We start from the raw sequence: 22,003 nt of genomic DNA, 5'->3' as shown, positions 1-22,003 counted from the left end.
TGTCCTCAAATATGAATGACCCTCCAACTAAGCAAACATTCGGGAGACCCAGGACTCCCGAACCCAGGACCCAGAAAGAAAGAAGTCCTTCTTGCAATATAACTAACCCTGGGGTTTAGTTTAAGCCACCCCGAGCATCAGTTTGAAATCCATTAAAATTTGCTACTACCGCCAACCTGAATGGCTTTAAAGGACAACAGGCAAGTTTCATGAAGAAAATTAATTCAGTGGTTACTAATCTTGATGATTGTGTAGTAATATCAGAGGCAATGTATTTTAAATACCAACTGTTGGGGGCACAAGATTGGAAGGCTGCTACTGTACTGCACTTCCCAGGGGCATCAGCCTGGCCTCTGGGAACAGAATGCTAGAAGAGATGGGCTTTTCGTTAGATGCAGCGAGACTGTCCTTATTTGTGTTCAGCTGGAACATACACTTAAGAGTTCAAAGGAAGAAACAGTTCTTACAGAAAAGGTGTCACTGATGTTGTTTCCATAATTGAAATAAAGACATCAGGGACACAAGCACCTAAGTGACTTAAAACCATGTTTACTTCACCCACTCATTTGCACATTTAACCCAATCCGAGTAGCTCAACAGAGATTGGGAATGGAAAGTAATTGTCTCTCAGGATTTTATTAGCACAGTAAATCTTGATTTGCTAATTCATTACTATGTAGGGATGATCTTACCTTTCTGATGTCTTATCACCTTCTAGTTCATATTTTCTTCTCTGAATATTAGTGGGACCTTCTACTGGGCAGTCCCACTAGTGGTCTTCATACAGCCCAGGACAGTGCTCCTAAGACTTGCTGATGTTTCATTACTAAAGGTGTTCAGCTTGTAACACCTCAGCTATTTCAGTTGCTCCTGGCAGGGCAGATACAATTTAGGAATTTAAGGTTACTGCAATTTTTCCAAAGTCTCCATGCCTTGCAACCTTAAACCTTGTTCGCTTACTAGTTTTATATTCACGTAACTGTAGATACCAGCTCTATCTATTGAGGGGGCTGGAATCCAGAGACTTTTTCTATTGTAACCCTCTCTCTCTGGAACAGCTTGCCCTCACAAAACAAGGTGTGCCCCTATTTTGATGATGTTTCAGAAGATGACAAAAACAGTCCTCTTTAAGAGCATTTGGATTCATTTTATACTTGCTATGGCTTTATTTACAGTTGTAATAGCTTGAATTAATTCTTGGTTTTACAAATGGATTTTATGATTTTATTAATCTCATGTGTTGTAAGCCTCCTAGAATTGGAAGAGTAGAGGGCATATATATTTTGGCAAAACAATAAATAAAAACTTGAGAGAGGGAAGCCAATACTCCATTTAGAAACATTTAGAAAGAGCAGCTGTTATTAATGTGGGTGTAGGCTTTGCATGCAGAAGTCCCAAGTTCAACACCTGACATTTTCAGATAAACGATCCAGATAGTCAGCTTGGGGAAGGCCTCTGCCTATGGCCTTGGCAGAGCTATCGCCAGCTAAGAGACGTGTTATTGGACTAGCTACTTTAAAAGTAAATCATTCTCATTATCATATTTTCCCTTGGAGAACCTACTGCTCAGGGTCCAAACATGTGCTTTGCATATACAAGATCTCAGCTTAAGATACAAAACTGCTGGGAAATAATTCACTTTGGCTAAGACCTTGGAGAGTTGCTGTAGAAAAGTGTTGAGCATCTCAGCTAGGCCGCTACTGGAAATCCACTATAAGAGAGTTCCTAGTATAGTAGCTGTTATTGTCCAGGGAACTCAGCTCACCTGGGTGACTTCTGGCTTTTTGGCTAAAAAGCAGTGTTTGTGGTCAGCTACCTCTAAGTAAACTTTGCCAGCTCTAGGAAAAGGGAGGTGTTTTCATTTTGTAAGAGGCCTCCAGAAACATATGATAAGGCTATAGCCAAATGGGAGTCATGCTGTGACCCTCTGTGCTTTTGGACACATTAACAGCCTTTGGCCTGGATACAGAGCTAACTTAATTTGGGGCAAGGTTCACAGATGCAGGAGCCGGAGATTTAGTCAAAAATAGTGCCTCTGAACATGTGTAAGATATAGTCAAAAGTTACTCAATCTGGGAGTGAAGGTGAAGAGTTCAGGTAGATAGGAAACCCAGTACATCTTATGCTCCTCTGACCTTTCCCTTCTCACTTCATCCATCACAATTTCAGATTCTTTTCTTTAAGCATTTCCAGTTGAAATGCTTTCCTTTTCTTTAAGCCTGAACTGCTGAATTATATTATCCCTTATATGGTTTTCTAAAGCATTGGTCCAGCACGTCAAGATCTTCTATTCTAGAGGTGCCACCAAGAGTTGCATCTGCAGAGGCAGAATCACAAAAAGGCAAGATGGCAGACAGCTACATATATTTAAATGTAACAAGATCCTTTTTATGGGGACTAATCATATTGCATTGATTTAATTAATTTAATTGAAATCCAAAGGAAATAAACTATTTTCTCTGATTCCATCTGCCTCTTGGACCATTGCCCTGAGTAGCAAAAGCAAAAACACCGAAAAGCAAAATGTAACTCTTGGCTTGGAAAAAAATCACACCCATCTGCTCTGTCTCACCAGTTGTTGATCTAAAGTTCTGTTGGAAGAGCCTGAATAAATGGAATTCTCCCTTTTCCTTGACCACAAGATGTCCCACAGCTTTTGAAACTAAGGGATCCAGGTTCATCCACAGTCGGAAGTCATACATTCTGGCACCTATTCTCCAGAGAAAGACTAAAATAGTAACAAACAACCCATCCTTCCAGAAGAGGCAGGCTCTTCAGGAGAAATGACAGCTACAGTGGAAAAAGATAGTTGTTTACAAACTGGTTGTGGAGAGACAACGGACAGTATCACTGTTGGACCATAATCAGTTTCATTTATCCTGGGCATATTTCCCTTTGTTTCTGAACTGCTTTTTTTGAAAAGGCTGTTTATAGGGAAAACATGTCACCAAAAAACTGTTATTCAGTGTATGAAGGTGCCTTTATAGCAGGTCAAACTACTAACCCCAGAAACACAGCAGATTTTTTCCCAGTCCTTGACTTTCTATTATTGTACAGCACAACCCACATGCGCAACCCTTTACAAAGTACCAGAGGTCCAGATGTTCCCTGAAGGATTTATAATCTGTAACACAAGAAAGATGGGAATTTCACAGAAAAGACCCTGCAGTTATTTCACTCAATTACATATAAGAGCAGAACAGAAAAACATATGATTTTTACATAATTCAGCAGTCAAAACAGGTAACTCACTTCTGGGCTATACAGTAATAAGGGTTTTTTGTATTAGTGTCTCCTCTGGACATAAAACTCTAAGTGCAGCTCAACCTTTTGAGTAACTGGTAATGAACGCTGTACAGCCACTATGGTTTGAGAGAAGGGAGTTATGGATGGGTGTTAGCCATAATCACTAAATAGGGTCTACATAGACTGTGGCACTATACATGTCTAATTTTAGGGACAAACAAACAAATGGATGGCCATGACATTCACTTTTACAACCCGCCTGTGAACTTCTAAGTTAATCATTGTTCAAAGCAGAATTGTGGGCTAGGAGAAATAGTCTGATCCACCAAGACAATTCCTTCAGTAAAAGGTGCTACTTCTTCTCTCTTGCTAACTCAACAGGATAAGATTTCATATTTGATAGGAAGACAGGATGAGGTCATAAGATGTGGCGTTCCAAGATTTTTCTCACATCAAGAGCCAGCTATAGCATTGCTACTAGCAGTTCAACAAAGCCAGAAATTTCATCCCAGTCCAAAGGACCTTACAGTGAGGGTGGTCTAAAAGGCCATCACAGCACCGCTCACATGATGAGTAGAAAATAAGGGACTCGGTGGGAAGTTTAAAAGCCCATAACCAAATCATTCCATCCTTTCTTAAACCTTCTAATATCAGTAAAGGGGCCAAAGAGCTTTTGTAAAATGGGCACTGGTTATTTGGCCAACATTTTAGTGCCTCTCATAATTTCAACCACAGCATACCCTACAGCAGTGTTGTCCAAACTTGGCCACTTTAAGATGAGTGGACTTCATGGCTGGCTGGGGAATTCTGGGAGTTGAAGTCCACTCATCTTAAAGTGGCCAAGTTTGGACAACACTGCAGTAAAGGCTTCCCTACTCTATGATGCTGTCACAAAAACTGAGCTGGCTGCAAGTTAATGCATACTTGCAAACGCTTTACAAATGAAAAGGCATACTTTTGTCATAACCAAAAGCCCTTATTATCACACGCTGTATGTGGTATAGCATTAATTCACAATAGTCTATCCTTGGATAATATAAAAGCCAAAAACAAGTTTGGTTCTTCAAACTAAAGGGTAAAAAAGCATGCAGTATGATACAGAGGACCGCTAGGTATAAAGGTATAAAATGGCCAATGGCCAAGAGCATGGCGCCAGGGTGTTCAGATGCATGGACTTCCCTGTTTGCGCCCCCTAGAACAAGATGCAGCCACCTGCCAAACAAGAGGTCTATTTTCTGAAAAGCTGGAGGAGATCCCTACAATACTGTATGACAACTCAAAGAATCTGCACTAACAAAATCTTTACAAGCCACGTAGGAGTGGAAATAATGTGGACAACACAAGAAACAGTGTGCAGCTATGAAGCATAAACATTGAGAGATAGGGAAATATACTCCGTGAATTATATGACAAAGCATTTCTAAAGCGGGTCCAACTGGATTCTCTAGGAAGATCCTTGGTACGCTGCATTCACCCACTGCTCAAGCTGCCTTTTCAAAAATCGATGTCTTGTGAGCACTATGAAGCTCAACAAAAAAAGGATATTTTCACCATCTCAGCACCACCCAAACAGCTTCTGGCTACCAGCAAAAGGCCATCATATAACTGGTCAGCGTAATGACATCACCTCCAGTCCCCATTCAACACCGCTGTCATTTTCAATGAGAGCCACAGTAACTGTAACTCAGTCTGTGCTTACTCAGTATCGCAGGTCCAAATGAACAGGGTTCTGGCAGAAACATGCATGGATTGGATTACATCAGCAACAGGGCCCATTAGATATATTTATAGTTCTTGGGTCTTGACAAGAGAAGAACTATTTGAACCCACCTGTTTAAAAATAAACTGTAAACACAACTCTCTGTCTCTGCTTCTTCTTTTTTGATTATTGGTGTTGATTCTGTAGTTTCGCTTCCGCCGTACCAGAACACTGGGGAAAGCTTTGGCAGCCTTTGGAAAATTGATTTTCTTTGAAGGACAGAGCATACAAGGACCCATGGTTGTACTGGTTATAGTTATTGGTGGATTTCAGCTTCATTTGCAAAACTGCAGGTTGCAGAGCTACAAGAGGAATGCCACATTTAGTGGAACTTCAGCCCATTGCTCTGAGAGTTGCTTATAAAGTGTATCTGTGCCCTAAGTAGCTAAGGTGGGAAGAACACATACATTCAGTGGGATTTGCAGATGGATATCCTAAGGCTACCAGATCTGGGCCTGTATTCACAAAGTTTCCCATAACTCATTGCTGACATCTAGAGGTTGCCTGGATTTTTTTCAGTGCAGTTCTGGTAACCCAGCTGGGCTCTGCTCCAGGAAGGAAGCAATGGTAAATCACTTCCGAAACACCTTGACTTGAAAACTGCAAAATGGACTCGTCCAAAAGCAGTCGCTACAGAATCGGTAACGATTGAGTGCAGATTTAAAAAAAAAAAAAAAGGATATACCTTCCAACCACCATAATTCAGTACATAAATATATACTCTTTATGCTATTCTTTTTCAGGAAAGACATTATTATGCAAAATACAGAACAGGAGCCAAAGAAAATAAATGCACAAGACAAGATAAGAAAGTATAGCTTGGAGCAGAGATGTTTATACCAACACAATTCACTTCATCCTTGCAAATCATCTTTGCTTCCACCACATCCATACACCACTTCATAAGTTGCCTTTTGCTCTTTAAACTGCTTTTTTTGTTGTTCAGTCGTTAAGTCGTGTCCGACTCTTCGTGACCCCATGAACCATATCCTGCCAGGTCTTCCTGTCCTTCACTGCCTCCCTGAGTTTGCTCAGTTTCATGCTCATTGCTTCAGGGATATTATCTAACCATCTCATCCTCTTCTCCTTTTGCCTTCCATCTTTCCCAGCATCAGGGTCTTTTCCAAAGAGTCCTCTCTTCACATTAGGTGACCAAAGTATCTGAGCTTGAGCTTCATTATCAATCCTTTCTTTTTGAGGACCTTATCAACTCCATCCAAATACAACTTTCTTGGATATCTCCCTTTCGCTCAGTGCATTCACTCTTTCTTCATATATTTGTTTTGCGATTCAGTTGTCATTCATTCTATTATCTCATCCCTCTTAACCATGACACGAACATGCCTAGTAACTGCTATTTAATGCCATGTCTTAATGTTACTTTCATTAACATGAAATTGAGCAAACTCCAGGAGGCAGCGAAGGACAGGAAGGCCTGGCACGATACGGTTCATGGGGTCACGAAGGGTCAGACATGACTTAACAACGGAACAACAACAACGTTACTTTCATCACATCCACAGCTGAGGCAGCTTAAAGCGGTCTTTAACTGTTCCATTACTTTAAATGTTCTCCTGGCACAATTTTTGCTATGGATAAAATCTAGCACACTTCATTCAAAATGTGGTTGCTAATACAGTCAGGAATGGAATTTGTCCAGCTCCAATTGTCTATGTAATGGAATGTTTCTCCCAGATCACATTAATTGAGAATGTTGCACAATTTCCCCCTAAAACTCATATCTGGTTCTTCTGTTATTACTGTTCACTGGAGTATAACAAACTACAGGTAGTCCCCAGTTTAAGAATGAGTTCCGTTTCCAAGGTCTAGCCTTAAGTCAAATTTGTATGTAAGCCAGAATAGTATTATTGTATAATGCTGTATAAGTAGTATTGTGTAATGAACTGAAACCATTGTGTATTTAACTCAAATCATTACGTATTTAACTCGAATTTTGCAATAATAGGCTCTGTTCTTAACTATGGGTCATCCGTAAACTGGGCATTCTTAACCCGGGGACTACCTGTATTATCAACCCTCAGATTCCTACTTTCATATGCACCCACAACACATACTTCCTGATATGTATTTGAGCCCTTTCATTCATAATTAAATCTACAGCTTCACTTCCCTGCATGTATTCATCAACTTATTTCAACAAATTAGACTACCTTCATTCAGATTTACTACATCCATCCCATCTCATGGTTTCACACACCATTCACTCACTCACTCACTCACTCACTCACTCACTCACTCACTCACTCACTCTCTTTACCATTTACAGCTCTTACATTCCAAGTTGCAGTCTTCCATATTCCATCTTCCATACAGGGGAACACCCATAATACGGAAACAGTTTTGCAGAAAGCCTAGGATATAGGTAGAACATAGAATTGGGGGAGATTAAGGGATGGATCCCAACTACATGCCTTAAGAGAGGGTGATGTCCTATGTGTGGGCATGTCTGGGAACAGAATGTGCCAGGTTGTGGAGGGGAAGACAGAGCTGAGCAAGAATATCTGCTTGCTGTATCTGTCTTGTTGATTTTCTGCTGCACCATCGATTCCTAAAGGGTACATCTGGAGGCCCTCCAAGTTTCCTGCCTGAGATAAACAAGGAGCTTGAGCCAGACAGAGCAAGAAGGACCCAACTGGTAAACACCCAGCCAGTTGTCCTTGGGTTTGGCTTGGTTGTGTACTGTTTTTACATTAAGGTTTACAGTGTGGGAGAACTTGCCTTCATCCCAAAATGTGAAAGGCACAGTAGGCAGACTAGACACCAGTTAAAAATAGTCCCTATAAGAATTACTTCGGATCCAAGTTCCGCACGTCCTGTACTGAAAAAAGTCTCATTCGCTACCCTGGACATACTTCAGTGATCTGTCTACGCACAACACAGACGGTGATTTGACCAACAGGAAGGGCAGTTAGCTCAGCAACAGAGCACCTGCTTTGTATGCAAACAGTCCCAAATTCAATCCCTAAGAAAATGAGGAACCAGGATGGGATAGATGATAGAAAGAAGAGCGTTATGTTGTAACCGTGGAGCAAGAGTTAATTTATAATTGTACTTATAACTGCTGTAAAGAAGATTGGAAGCCATTTCTTTGTATCTTTTTTCTTTCTTTTCTATTTTTCTTTTCCTTTTTTTCCCTTTCTTGCACCTTTAGCTTTCTTTCTTTTTCTTTTCTTACTTTATATTAGTTTGTATTTGTTTCTTCTTCCTTTTTATTTTTTTAAATAAAATTATATATAAAAAAATAAAATGAGGAAACAGGTGGCAGGAAAAAGATCTCTCTCTCTCTCTCATGCCCACAATTCTGCAGAAACACTGCCAGTCAAAAGAGTCAGGACTGGGTGATAGATAATTAATCTGCCCTGGTATAAGAGAGAGAGAAGCAAGAGCTCTCTCAGCCCAACTCACAGAGTTGTTGTTGTGGGGAAAATAGGAGGAGGACGGATGATTAGGTACGTTTGCCACCTGGAGTTATTTATAACAATAAGAAAGGCGGGATAAAAAAATCTAAAAAAAAATTAAAAGTTTGTGTTGGATGCCAAAAACATGACAGTATATATATATAAGCAGAGAAACACACAGAGAATAAGGCGGTATTGTGATGGCAACATGGAATGTCCATATGCCTAAGAAACATGCCACTGAATTCCAGATGTGGGGAGGCAACAGCAGGAGAGAGCTCTTCCTTCCATGCATCCAAAGTGATCGAGGACCATTTGGATCCAACAATCACCGCCCACTGAGACATTTCTGGCCTTATTCACAAGAATAAAATCTCTCTGGATTTTTACACTTCTGAATAGCTTGCCTTTTCTTGGTCTATATCAGTGTTTCTCAACCTTGTCCACTTTAAGATGTCTGGACTTCAACTCCCAGAATTCTCCAGCCAGCACGGTTGGCTGGGGAATTCTGGGAGTTGAAGTCCAGACATCTTAAAGTGGACAAGGTTGAGAAACACTGGTCTATATCCACCTGCCTACTACCATGGGCTCTAATTTCCTGCCTCCAACACTATTTAATCAACTCAAGTTTTTTCATAAGGCTTAGACAGGCACCAACCAAATTCTGTATCACACATTGCAAAAGCAATCAGGCCTTTGCCAGGGTCCTTCATGTTCTGTTTTTGTGAAACTGACCAGGTGCCATCTGTCCTACAGAAGCTGCTGCTCTTTGGTACTCTGCACAAGGGGAGGAACACCAAGCTGGAGAAGGTGCATAAGTAAAAAGCAGGTGAAACAAAATCCACCACTGACCATATCTCCCTTAACCATTATCTTGCACATCATTAAAAAGTTGGTAGGCTAAAAAGCTGGAAACCTACTAAAGTAAAAAACTGATTGGCTGGACCAGAGCAGGTTGGGTCCACCTATTCTAGGATCGTTTTTTCCAACCATGATGAGTCAAAAGCTCAGTGAAACGCCCACAAGCAGGCAAGAAAGTAGCAGTCATATCTTGGAGTATTAAGAAGTATTAAGAAGCCTCCAAACAAGCACGTTCTGGTAACACACATTAAGCAGCTTTCCCCTGCCTCACCCTCATCAGAGATGTTAGGACTGCAGTGCCCATGATGCTATGCCATACTATGCAGCTAAGGGATTTGGGAGCTACAGTCCTAACATCTTGGGCAGCTGTCAGGAAAGGGAAGACATAATGATGATATCATCAACAACAACTGTTAATAGAGCTGTCCTCTTCTAGAAATATTTCAGAAGACAAGCTCATAGGATAGCAGTCAACATGGTATCAAGTGGCATGGGTTTTAAGCCTCTTACTTTAACAGAGCCATCGGGTTAAGTAATCACTGAACGCTCAGACATTTGGAATACAGTTTCTAGGAAAAGAATTGACAGACGAATTAAAAACAACAGATGAAATGGCTCAAACAGAAGCAAAAATCTCTCATGTTTAACATTCAAAGTATATAGTAGTACAAATATTTAAGTGATGGTTAGCGGTTGGGGAAAAAAATGGCCCACAACCAAAATTTCTGCTGGCACATGAGGCATTCTGACCTCAGCCCCCACCCTCAATCCACCCACTCCATTCTCAGATTTAAGCACAGTTTGTGCTAAACAATCTATACTGTTGCAGGGGCTGACTGCTCACTCTGGAATTAAAACCACTTAGCACCTTCATTCCTCTAGTGTGAATAATCACTCCTCCTGGACTGGTAGATTTCTACTTTACTACTGATAAAAAAAAATAATGCACAGTGGCATAGATATGGTATGGATGGGTGGGAAAAGCAGGGTGGAAGAATAGTCACAGAAAGGAGCTCTTTCTCTGACTTGATCTAAAAGATGACTATGGCAGAGAGATTTAGAAATTTATGGCTCAGCTCACAATATTTTATTTTGTAGACAACATCGCTGCCTCCCTCCAAGTCTTGCTGTACTGCCTCATCGTGGTAGGGAGGTGTTCCTGGGAGGATGAGTGAAGAACTGAGGGATGACTTTATGCCAAGAGTATATATTCCCAGCAGGGTCACCCAAGGCATGAAGGTCATCCCAGCTCTCCAGCTAAAGCAAGTGGGCATCTATCTATATGCAAGCAGGCAGCAGAGATATAGGAAGATGCTGGAGGCAGATCACTTTAATAATAATGGCAAAGGCATCAATTCATACTACATGGGAGAAGGCAATGGTAAACTGCTCCTGTATTTTTACCAAGAAAACCACATGGATAGAAAATATGAAGTGGTTGACAATATAGTACCAGATGATGGGCCCCTCCAGTCAGATGGCACTCAACATGCTACTGAGGAAGAGCTGAGGATCTTTCGGAATACTAATATTTATGATGTGGCTAGATCAAAGCCCTTGGGACATCTAGTTGCTGATGTTACCATACAGGAAAAGAAAATCCGAAGCTGCAAAGGCAGAATTACAGTGGGAACATGGAATATAAGAAGCATCAATATGGGAAAACTCAACATAGTGAAAGATGAAATGATGCAACTACAAATTGACATCTTAGACATCAGCTAATTGAGATGGATTGGGATTGGACACTTTCAGTCAGAGGATCACCTGTTTATTACTCAGGACATGAAACACAAGAAAGGAATGATGTTGCTTTTATAGTTAGGAAGGGTATAGAAAGAACAGTATGGGCTACAATGCAATCAATGACCGAATAATATTGATTAGGCTTCATGGACAACCCTTTAATATGATGATCATTCAAGTTTATGTTCCAGCCACTGATGCAGAAAAAGAGGTTGATAAGTTTTATGATCAAGCTTAATTTGAAATCAACAGAACACGTGAGCAAGATGTGCTGCTTGTGGCTGGGGATTGGAATGCCAAAATTGGAAACATTACAGAAGAATATGTAATTGAATTGTATGGCTTAGGAAACTGAAATGAAGCAGGAGACCAACTTATCAATTTCTGCCACTCAAATGAATTCCTCACAGCTAACACTATTTTCAAACAACCAGAATGATGCCTGTATACATGGACATCACCAGATGGTGTATATAGAAATCAAATTGACTATACTATTGGTAAAAGGAGGTGGAGGAGCTCAATTATAGCATCAAAGACATGGCCAGGTGCTGACTGTGGAACAGATCACAAACTGCTCATGTGCAAAATCCAAGTTAAGCTAAAGAAGAAGAATGCCAACCAGTTTCCACAATACGATCTTGAGCATATACTCACCACCTTCAAGGAGAACATCAGAAATCACACTGAAGTCCTGAACCTCATTGACAGAGAGCTAGAAGAACTGTGGGATGAACTTAAAGTAGTAATTAAGGATGAATGTGAAAAGAGACTGCCAAAGATGAAGAAACAGAAGAAAGCAAACTGGACATCAGAACAAACCGTGAAAATTGCCGAGAGGAGAAGCCAAAGCCAAGAAAGACAAAAATCTCAGGAAGGAACTTAAAGGGTTTCAGAAAGCTGTTATAAGAGGCAAGAAGCAATATTACAACAACACCTCTAAAGACTTAGAAGATGGAAACAGACATGGAAAAACAAGGAAAGTCTGTCAAAAGATCTCTGAACTCAGAAGGAGGTTCCAACCTCTAATTGGTATGCTAAAGGACGCCAGTGGACAGATAGTCACTGATTTGAAGGAGATCAAAGAAAGATGGAAGGAGTATACTGAAATACTGTACAGCAGAAATGTCAACATCCAATATACTGTACCTTAGAAGACATTCCCTGATTACAAGAACCTCTAATCCTAGAAGATGAAGTTAGATCAGCACTCCAGTCATTACCAAGTCAGAAGGCTACAGGAACAGATGGAACACCCACAGAAATATTGCAAGCAGCAGAAGAAGAATCACTGAAGGTTCTAACTAAGCTATGGTGGCTAATCTGGAGAACAACACAGTGGCCAACAGATTGGAAGAGGTCAATCTACATTCCAATGGCAAAAAAAAAAAGGCTTTCCAGAATATGCAAACTATCATACTATATCCTTAATTTCACATGCTAGCAAAATAATGCTTAGGATCAGTCAACACAGATTAGAGACCTACATAGAAAAAGAGATGCCAGATGTTCAAGCCATATGTTTTAGAAAAGGCTGAGGAACACGAGACATCATTGCTGATGCATGCTGGATAATTGAAAAAGCCAAACAATACCAAAAAGAAGTCACTATGTGCTTCACTGATTATGGAAAGGCCTTTGTGTCGATCATGTCAGGCTGTGGAAAGTGCTCAGAAAAAGGGGAATCCCAGAACATCTCATTGTTCTTATGAGAAATTCATATATAGGTCAGGAAGCCACAGTATGGACAGAACATGGCGAAACAGACTGGCTCCAGGTTGGCAAAAGAGTGAGACAAGGCTGTATACTTTCCCCTTATTTATTCAACTTATATACCAAATATATATCAAGGGAAGCTGGACTGGAAGAAGATGAGTGTGGTTTTAAAACTGGAGGAAGAAACATCAATAACCTGCACTACAGTATGCTGATGACACTACTTCTAATAGCTGAAAATGCAAAGGATCTGCAAAGTCTGGTAATAAAAGTCAAGGAGCATAGTGAAAAAAATGGGACTAAAGTTAAATATAAGGAAGACCAAACTAATGACAACAGTCACAACAATATCAAAGTGGTAGATAGCTCCTGCTTTTTAGGATCAACTGTCAACAGTAAAAGAAAAAGCGGTCAAGAAATATGCCGCAGATGAGTACCTGATAGAGCAGCCATTAAGGTCTTGGAAAAGATATTCAGATGCCATGATGTGTCTATACCTACAAAGATCAGAATCATGCAAGTAATGGTATTTCCTGTGACGCTCTATGGAAGTGAAAGTTGGACTTTGAAGAAGCAGGATAGGAAAAGTATTGATACTTTTGAACTTTGCTGTTGGAGAATACTCTCTTTTTCCATGTAGGTCTCTAATTTGTGTTGGATTATCCTAAGCATTATTTTGCAAGCATGTGAAACTAAGGATATAGTATGATAGTTTGCATACTCTGTAAAGTCTTTTTTTTTTGGTTTTGGAATGTAGATTGACCTCTTCCAATCTGTTGGCCACTGTGTCATCCTGAGAATACTGTAGAGCCAAGAAAACAAACAATCCATCATCAAACAAATCAACCATTATGCAAAGACCTGGCTCTCTAGAGAAGGCTCTAATGCTGGGAAAGGTGGAAGGAAGAAGAGGACGACCAGCGGCAAGATGGATGGACTCAGTTACAGTGGCAATGAGGGCACAGTTGGAAGACCTGAAAGACCAGGTTAGGGATAGATTGTCATGGAGAAAATCTATGTGCTTGCTAGAGTTGACACTGACTTGATAGCACATAATAATCAATCAATGCATCAAGGGATGCAGAAAAAAAAATTTTTTTTTGCTCAATAGGTCCGCAGTTGAGGTGAGATAAGACAAGGTATGAGGAATTCATAGTCACAGGCTTTATGCAGCAGTGCTGTGATTTATTTATGTTTGTTGTATGTTACTGATATCAAACATTTGGCAATGTGACTTATAACTGGCTATTTCTAGCATATTTTTAACCTAAAGGCAACATATACAAAAATTCAGTGTCAGGGTTCATGATTGATGTAGCACTACTAAAATGTGCATTAATGCATTACAGCATAAGCAAACCACAGCAGACATACACAGTCTGAGACATGACAAGGCCTTCAAAGCAGCAAAAAAGAAGGGAATCTGCACCCCCCAATATGTCCTCCGACCCAGAAAGGCTGTTTATCTTTCCTGCAGAACTATCACCCAGTAACCAAAGAAGACGTGGCATTCACTAACCAAACAAACAACCCAGGCATTTATGAGCAAGGATGACCTGATAGACTCAGTCTATCCTGAAATAATCCAGCTTTGAACAACTGGGACTCTGATCTCCGCTGTCCAAATTTCCTGGTGTTCTTCTGAACTTTAAAAAGGCTGACAAGCTCACTTCTACTGCTTGTGCTTCCTGTCTCCAAAGTAATTGCAAAACTTCAGGTATTCTCCCACCTGAAACCCTCTGGGAAGACAGCTCTGTAAGATTTAAGATTTTTTTCTTTAGTGCTGAATCAGGAATTTTCCAAACATAGCAGACTCTGAGTTTGTAGTACAGGGAATGCTCTGGAAACAAAGCTGCTTTCTTGATGTTTGCATTTGCTCTCTCCAGGAAAGGATAGATGGGAAAGTTTAAACAGTTTAGTCAACAGATGAATCAATTACTGTTAGCTGATTAATCACAGCATCAGGGAAGCTTAAATAGTAGAAATGTTAAGGGCATATGCAATGAAAATGTTCAAAAGAAAAGCAGCAGGAGGAAGACACAGGAAGTGGGGCATGGTGCAAAATGACTGCCAATGCTGAAATCATACACTCTGTACGGTCGAAGTGTTAAGAAAGAATAGAGGACAAATTCAGACTTAGTTGAAATATATTTTCAGCAACGATGTTGTGGCTGCCGTAATAGTTAGGGTCAGTCACCCATATTTCAGAAGGGAAAGTGATCAGACTAAAAGAAAGTAGATCACCCGAGACCCTTAGTTTAAAGCAGCTGGGTGTCTGAACTCTGAAACACAAAGCTGCTATTTTGAAAATGTTTTGCAGCTCAGACACTCATTTTACAGAGACCCCTCAGTGTAAAATGCCCACAAACAAATCCCAGGCAAAATACCATAAAGCTGTAATATACAGACTAACATCCACAATAAAGGTAAACATAATGGACACACACGGCATAGACAGAATAGATAATGTCTCCCCACATCCTCTCTAGCCTTTCCCTTTCAAGCCAAAAGCTTATCTTTTCCTTTTGAGGCTGGAAGAATGCTTCAAAATTAAGCATCACTTGAATAAGAAATGAAATTGGCATTGGAGACCAACATTTTGGTTTTGCATGCTACTTTGCAATTCAACCACAAAACCAAAAATACTGTATAACACAGATACCAGGTTTCATTTGTCGACACAGAGGTGCCCACAGTCAATAGGATTCAAATCCCAAGATTAAGAACTACTTGAGCATCGTGCAGGTTACAAATTATACTTCAGATGATTGAGACAAGTAAGCATGAATTTGTGGTTATTTAGATTCATCTCCAACCTTAGGAAAACCACAGGGTCTTTGGCAGGAAAAGAGCAAAATAAAAAGAAACAGTTATTATAACAGTGAAGTTAATTCTGGTTGGTGCACTATATAAAAAAGATAAAGGAAACCAAAATTATGGCATTAAACTTAGGGACTGGAGAAAGATCATTTGCTAAGATTAAAATCTCATCTTCCTCCAGTAATAGAATCCTACTCCTGAATTAGACATTTTCCAAGTTAACCTCCACAGAACTTTAGGTAACATCTTGTCTGATTAAGAGAAAAGTCTCATCCACAATTTTGTGCATATTTAATTGGCCCTGATTCTGAATTTAGGAATCCTTTTAATGGGGTAACATGGCTCACGTTGTTTTATTTACTGCCAGATTCCCTTTCAGTCTTTATTTTTTAAAATTCCTGAGTTTTCGGAAACGCTTCACTGATCTTTAGTGAACAGTAGCCCAAGCTAACTAAAAATTGTTTGACCCCCACCAGCTGGGAAATTCAAAACCCACCTACTGAAAAATTCAGGAACATGCTTCATCAGGTACATTAGTGTAACATCCTATGCTAGGTCAATGCTATGCTAGATCAAAAGGATAATAAACGTTTCCTCCATATTCAAAAGTTACACAAGCACAAACTATCCTCCCCTTATTAAAAAGGACTACAAAACTAGCCCAAAGGCAAAGATTTTCTGCTGTGATTGAACATTTTTTTTGTCCTAATCGAATCAAGGCAAACACTTCCTTCTCTGTCCTTGACTGAATCAGTGCAACACTTAATAACACACTCCTTCTGGTGCTATTTGCTAAACAAACAAAAAACCCCAAAACCAGAACCAAAACCACAGTGTTAAACCATTAAATCCCTTTGAAGTTAATTGCTTAATTGGGAAACCCCTTGGCAGGTGACTGTTCCCGGAAGGGGGTGGGGCTTTTTAGAAACTGTCAACACAACAACCAATCAACACAAAAAGCCCATGAAAGTAACAACCTATCCTGTTGTTTGTACCAGGGAATTCCACTCCTTTTTTCCTCTAAAAGGTTCCACTTTCTGCACAATTTGGAGCCCCAGGATTGTTCATATAATACATTCTGAGCTTTTCTTCTTAGGGTTCTGTTCTTCTTCCATGACAATGGTAAAATGGCTCAGCTTTGTAATAGCTTAGTGAGTTGGGCAAATTCAGCCCCTCTGTCTAATTTATGATTTAATATATGGTGTGAAAGGATTAATTCCGTAACCAAGCATGAATACTCTGATAGTGAAATGTTAGAAGGAAAAAAAGGCAAAGCACTCGTGTATTTAGTATACATTTTAATGGTCTCATATTTGAATGAGCAGTGCCATCAAAATTCAGAGACAAGGAGAAGTGTGTTCTTCTCTGAACTGCTTTTGCCCTGAAGCATCTCAGCTGCTTTCTCTCCTGAAAATGTTTTTGAATCTTTTGCCCCATTCTTTCTTCCCCAAAGCTCAGATACGTGGCTTCCCCTTGGAATTTTCCTTTCATTTCTCCCTCATTCAAGAAGTCATGAAATGCTACTTGTCATGCTTCTATGCCTATAGCAATGCTTCTATGTCACTACGTAACACCCATTCCTCAGACATGTGAGATGCGAACCACCCGAAGGGTTAACAGAGAGAGCCTGTTTTCATCAAAAGGTCCATGTGGCTTCTGGAAGGACAGGTCCTTTGGTCTGGCTGGCAGGACTACAAAACATAACTTTTGTTTCAAGGGTTTGCTATGCAGTGTGAATGCCATTCAGCCCCTGAGGCCAGTCTACCTGCAATCTCCCCTTTCTCCCAATTGTCTCAATATTGTTTTCTGAAAAAAACAAATTCCTGAATGTTTTCCTCATCTATTTCCCCATGTTACTGAAACCATCCAAAGGACAGTAACTCCCATCTTGAACAGCAGCTCTAGGCTAGTTACCACTTCTTGTTTATTGACCATTTCCTCTGTGGATGGAAATTTTTTTAATGCTCACAATCTTACACAATCATTTAAAAAACAAAAGGAGTGAGCAAGAGGAAGGATGCCTGAGGGACTGAAAAGCAACAGGTCTTTAGATCAACAAAAAGTGCAGATGAAAGCAACAGAATCACTGAGAGCAGATACAGGAACTGGCCTGGTCCAAGAACTTTACTATCTTATTTTCTACCGTTCTCTGCTACTGTTTTTCCCTGAACAGTGGGAGGAAAACATCTTCTTGTCAAGCTACTCTGTTTATACTGATATTCTAGATAACAGTAGCCAGACACTCCAAGGGTAAAGTGACTCAATACCAACTTTATCAACCTGATTCATGAACCAGTAAACTGGACTGGGGATTCAAAACAAATAAATAATCAACTTTCTTTTTCCTATATAGTCCCCGAATGGATCTTGAAAAGGGGGGAAGTAATCAATCATCAGAGTGGGGAGAACAAACTCTGAGCTCCATGCATACAATCCAGTCAGAGATTATGTTAAAGGTTCCACTGATTTCAGTGAACACTTTAACTCTTCCCCACTGAAGGCCTAATGATATTATCACCACCTGCTTAGAGGACTGCAGTATGCTCTACGTGGGGCATTTCTACATGAAGAAGTGCAATGGCCCACAAGCCTGACCTGAGTGCTTCGGTGGTTTGTGCTCTAGGTGCCACCAGCAGGCTTCTTGGTGCACACTCAAGTGCTGGTGCTAACCTATAAAGCTCTAGATGGTTTGAGTTATCTGCAGATTGCATTCTCCCATTGGAATAGCCCTGGCCAGTTCGATCTACTGGGAGAACCTATTAAGAGTGCCCAACTTTACAGGGGTGAGGGGGATTAAGGTTCAACAGCGCTGCTTTTCAGTGGCTGCACTGGTTCTTTGGAATGGCCTCCCAGTGAACATCTAGTTGGCTTCTACCACCACTGCCTTCTGTGAGCTGCTTAAAATAGACCTATTCTGGAGGGCATCTGGGCCTTGATTCCATCTTGGTTTGGTCAGATTTATTTTATTTATTTTTATTTATTTTTTATTTGTTGGATTTCTCCCCCGCCCATCTCCCCCACAATAGGGGACTCTGGGCAACTTACAAAAAACATTAAAACTATAAATATATATAAAATAGATAGTACAACCAGAATTAAGAATTTTAAATTTACTTTAGTTTCTGGATCTTTATTTATATAATTTTTACTTACTGTATGTTTCTTATCTCTAAACTGCTGAGAGTGCTTAAGGATTCAGTGGTCAAATATAATATAATATAATATAATATAATATAATATAATATAATATAATATAATATAATATAATATAATATAATATAATATAATCCAACTTTATAATTCTCATACAAATTATTATTTGAATCATTGTTATACATTGTTTATCCTACAAAGTGGCTTATAACAAATGGAACGGATCAGAAATTCGAAAGTCATCCAAATGAAAAATAGCCTGGACTTTAGCCACAGCTGTCATGGCCAATGGTGAAAGATGCTGGGAACTGTCATTCTGAAACAACTGGAATCCTATAAGTTGCCAACTTCTTCATGCAGAAGATAGCTTGATTTCCCTGTTCACATTGGTTCAAGCAAATATGAATCAGGGAAACTCAGATCTTTTTCAAAGGCATAGTATACAGATGACAAACTACATATTATATTAAAAGGAGGGAAATTGAGTTCAGCAAGCAATAAAGATCATAAGTCAGTGATAAGAGCTTTGACAGAAGGCAATAACAACCTCTAACACTCAACAAACAGATTGTCCTATTAATATGTATAGAGCAAATAAATACAGAGATGGGGAATTCTGGATTTAGAGCAATGTCAAGTAAAAGAGAAAGGAGATGAAAGAAAGTATATTTACTGTCTTTCAGAATAAATGGAATGCAAAGGACTTTGTTCCTGGATGACTCACTCATATCCCATGTTGGGGCAATTCAAATTTGTGTAATAAAATAAATAAATAAATATGCTGAAAGTCACAGCAGGAACCTACCATCTGGAGATGAGTTTCAGCTGTTGACCATGATGTGATATTTTCCTCTAAAAGGCAGATGATGGATAAAGGCAATGATGCATAAATTGATAATGGATGGTTATTAAAGACCATGGAAAATGACTTTCCAAATAAGATTTGCAATAGCTCTGACATAACGGGTAAGGGTAGAACTAGATAGCAAGGATTGGGTTGTATGTCACTTAATTCTGGAAAACTTTTAATCAAGGCTGTAGAATATGTCCAATTACTCTGTATCTGGTGGCACACTTTTGCATACTTTAGAACAGTGTTGTCCAAACTTGGCCACTTTAAGATGAGTGGACTTCAACTCCCAGAATTCCCCAGCCAGCCATGAAGTCCACTCATCTTAAAGTGGCCAAGTTTGGACAACACTGCTTTAGAATGTTAATTCTGCCCAGTTAACTCAGGGTATAGGACATCTTTCTCCAACAGCAGGAAAAAACTGTGGTCATCATGCCTTACTTAGGGGCTTCCTGTTGAAGAATATGTCCAATGTTGGATACAGAACATAGGGGTAATAAATTAGCTTGCTGGCAAAGAAGTCATGCAGAAGTGGGGGGCATCAGTTAAGCAAACCAGAAGTCTACACAGAATTGCTCTCTAACTCAACAAGATTGCTTTTCTCAAAATGACTAAGCTTAGCTGGATATCCCCAAAGTAATGTTTGCAGCTCTCATTTGTTTCCCCTATGATATGAAATCACCATTTGGATACTTGTGAAAACGGTAATGTGTATACTGTGTGTATTCGGTCCACCCTTCTCTTCAAACTGCTTGAGCATATTCTCCATCTCCCTCCACAGTGAATCTTTTGCAGATTTGGGAGGAAACATGTCTGTTTTCTCTTTTTTTGTTGTTGAAGCTGCCCCTAGGAGGAAAAAAAAAAAGAAGAACTCTGAAATTATTCCATTGATGGCGTTGCTTCAACAATCCCTCAGTTGTCGTAATCTGAAAGTATTTCCAAAAGGAGGGAGAGAGAAGCTCCCCAAGGGGAGAAAAGGAAAGCACAGATTCTCTACATACCCTCTTTCTGTCTCTCAAACAGATACCCAAATAAATCTTTAAAAGAGCTCATTTCTGAAACTCTGATTCAGGTAGTTTAATAAACAGTGTATAAACAAGGAGATGTATTTGTGGTATAAACAAGACACATGCTACATTCCTCTTGCCTAGAAAAACAAGGGAAGTTGATCTAAAAATGTTACACTACAATGACCTTTCCCAGATCTTAGCCCAAGCAACATCACAACATCCCGTCTAATTAGAGTGTTACTACCAGTTACGATATCTTGAGAGCTCAAAAACATACACAGACACACCCCCAGGGCAAAGCTGTGGCTGTTTATGAGAAATATTACACGTAATTTGAAGATAAAAATCTTCCAAACTGCTACGAAATGTTTGTTACCTGAAGGAAAACCTCTCTTTTTGTTGCTCAAGAAAACACATTTCAAAAAGCCCAAACCATCTGACTTGAAACGACGTATGGTGTGTTGACAGAAGCAACAGAGACGAGATCCCACGGTCAGGTCCCAGCCCACAGAGGGACCAGAGAGGGACAAACATCTTGGAGGACACAGAGCAATCCCACGGCTGAGGAGGGCTAAGCTGAAGCAATCCTGGCTACTAGATCGGCATAAACAAAATATTTGGCTGCCTTCAAAGGTCTCTCTAAAATACATGCATTCACCCAAACAGATTTTATGTGTCTGTGACCTTTAAACAGTGGAGTTAAAGCAATTAAAGAACCTTTTCCTCAACCAGGAAAGGCCCTCTCAAACTCAACAAGCTAAACTTGCTACAAACCCCCTTTTTAAATAAAAGTTCATTTTTAAAAAATAAAAGTCCATTCAAAAATGAATAGGAATAAAGCTCTACAAAAAACATTTAGGTTTGATGAAGTTTTGCATATTTCTGCCCTCAAATGCTATCAGGGCTTCATGTGGCTCCTACTAACGTAAAGGGAATGTGGGAGAAGATGTAACCCTAAAATGTGGTGCTTGTTTTATTTATTTGATAAGCAGAATGATCCAAGATGCCATGTGCTAAAAGGATTGCCCCCAGACGTTCAGTAACTGGTTAGAGCACCTTCAGCTGTAATAACTGCAATTAACTCATTCCTGAATTGGTAACAGTTTCTCACACCATTGTGTTGAATTTTGGGCCATTCTTCATGGGAAACTGCTTTAATTCACTACAGTTCACCTTCAGTCCTGGAGGACTGCTCATTTCAAATCCTGCCACACAACAAAGTCTGGATATTGACTTGGCAATTCTAGAATACTGAATTTGTTCTCCTTCATAGAATTGAAGAGTTGAAAGGGGCCACAAGGATCCTTTACCCACTGCAATATACAGGAAAACCATTTAAACCATCCATGAGAGATGGCTATCCACCTCTTCTTAAAAACCTCCAAAGATGGAAAACCCACATCTTCCATATGTAGCCTGTTCC

Source organism: Python bivittatus, unplaced genomic scaffold (genome assembly GCF_059951505.1).
Source record: "Python bivittatus isolate LINGU-HERP-01145 unplaced genomic scaffold, Pbiv_v1 ctg000580_np1212, whole genome shotgun sequence".
NCBI classification, from domain to species: domain Eukaryota; kingdom Metazoa; phylum Chordata; class Lepidosauria; order Squamata; family Pythonidae; genus Python; species Python bivittatus.
Note: the sequence above shows the minus strand (reverse complement) of the source record.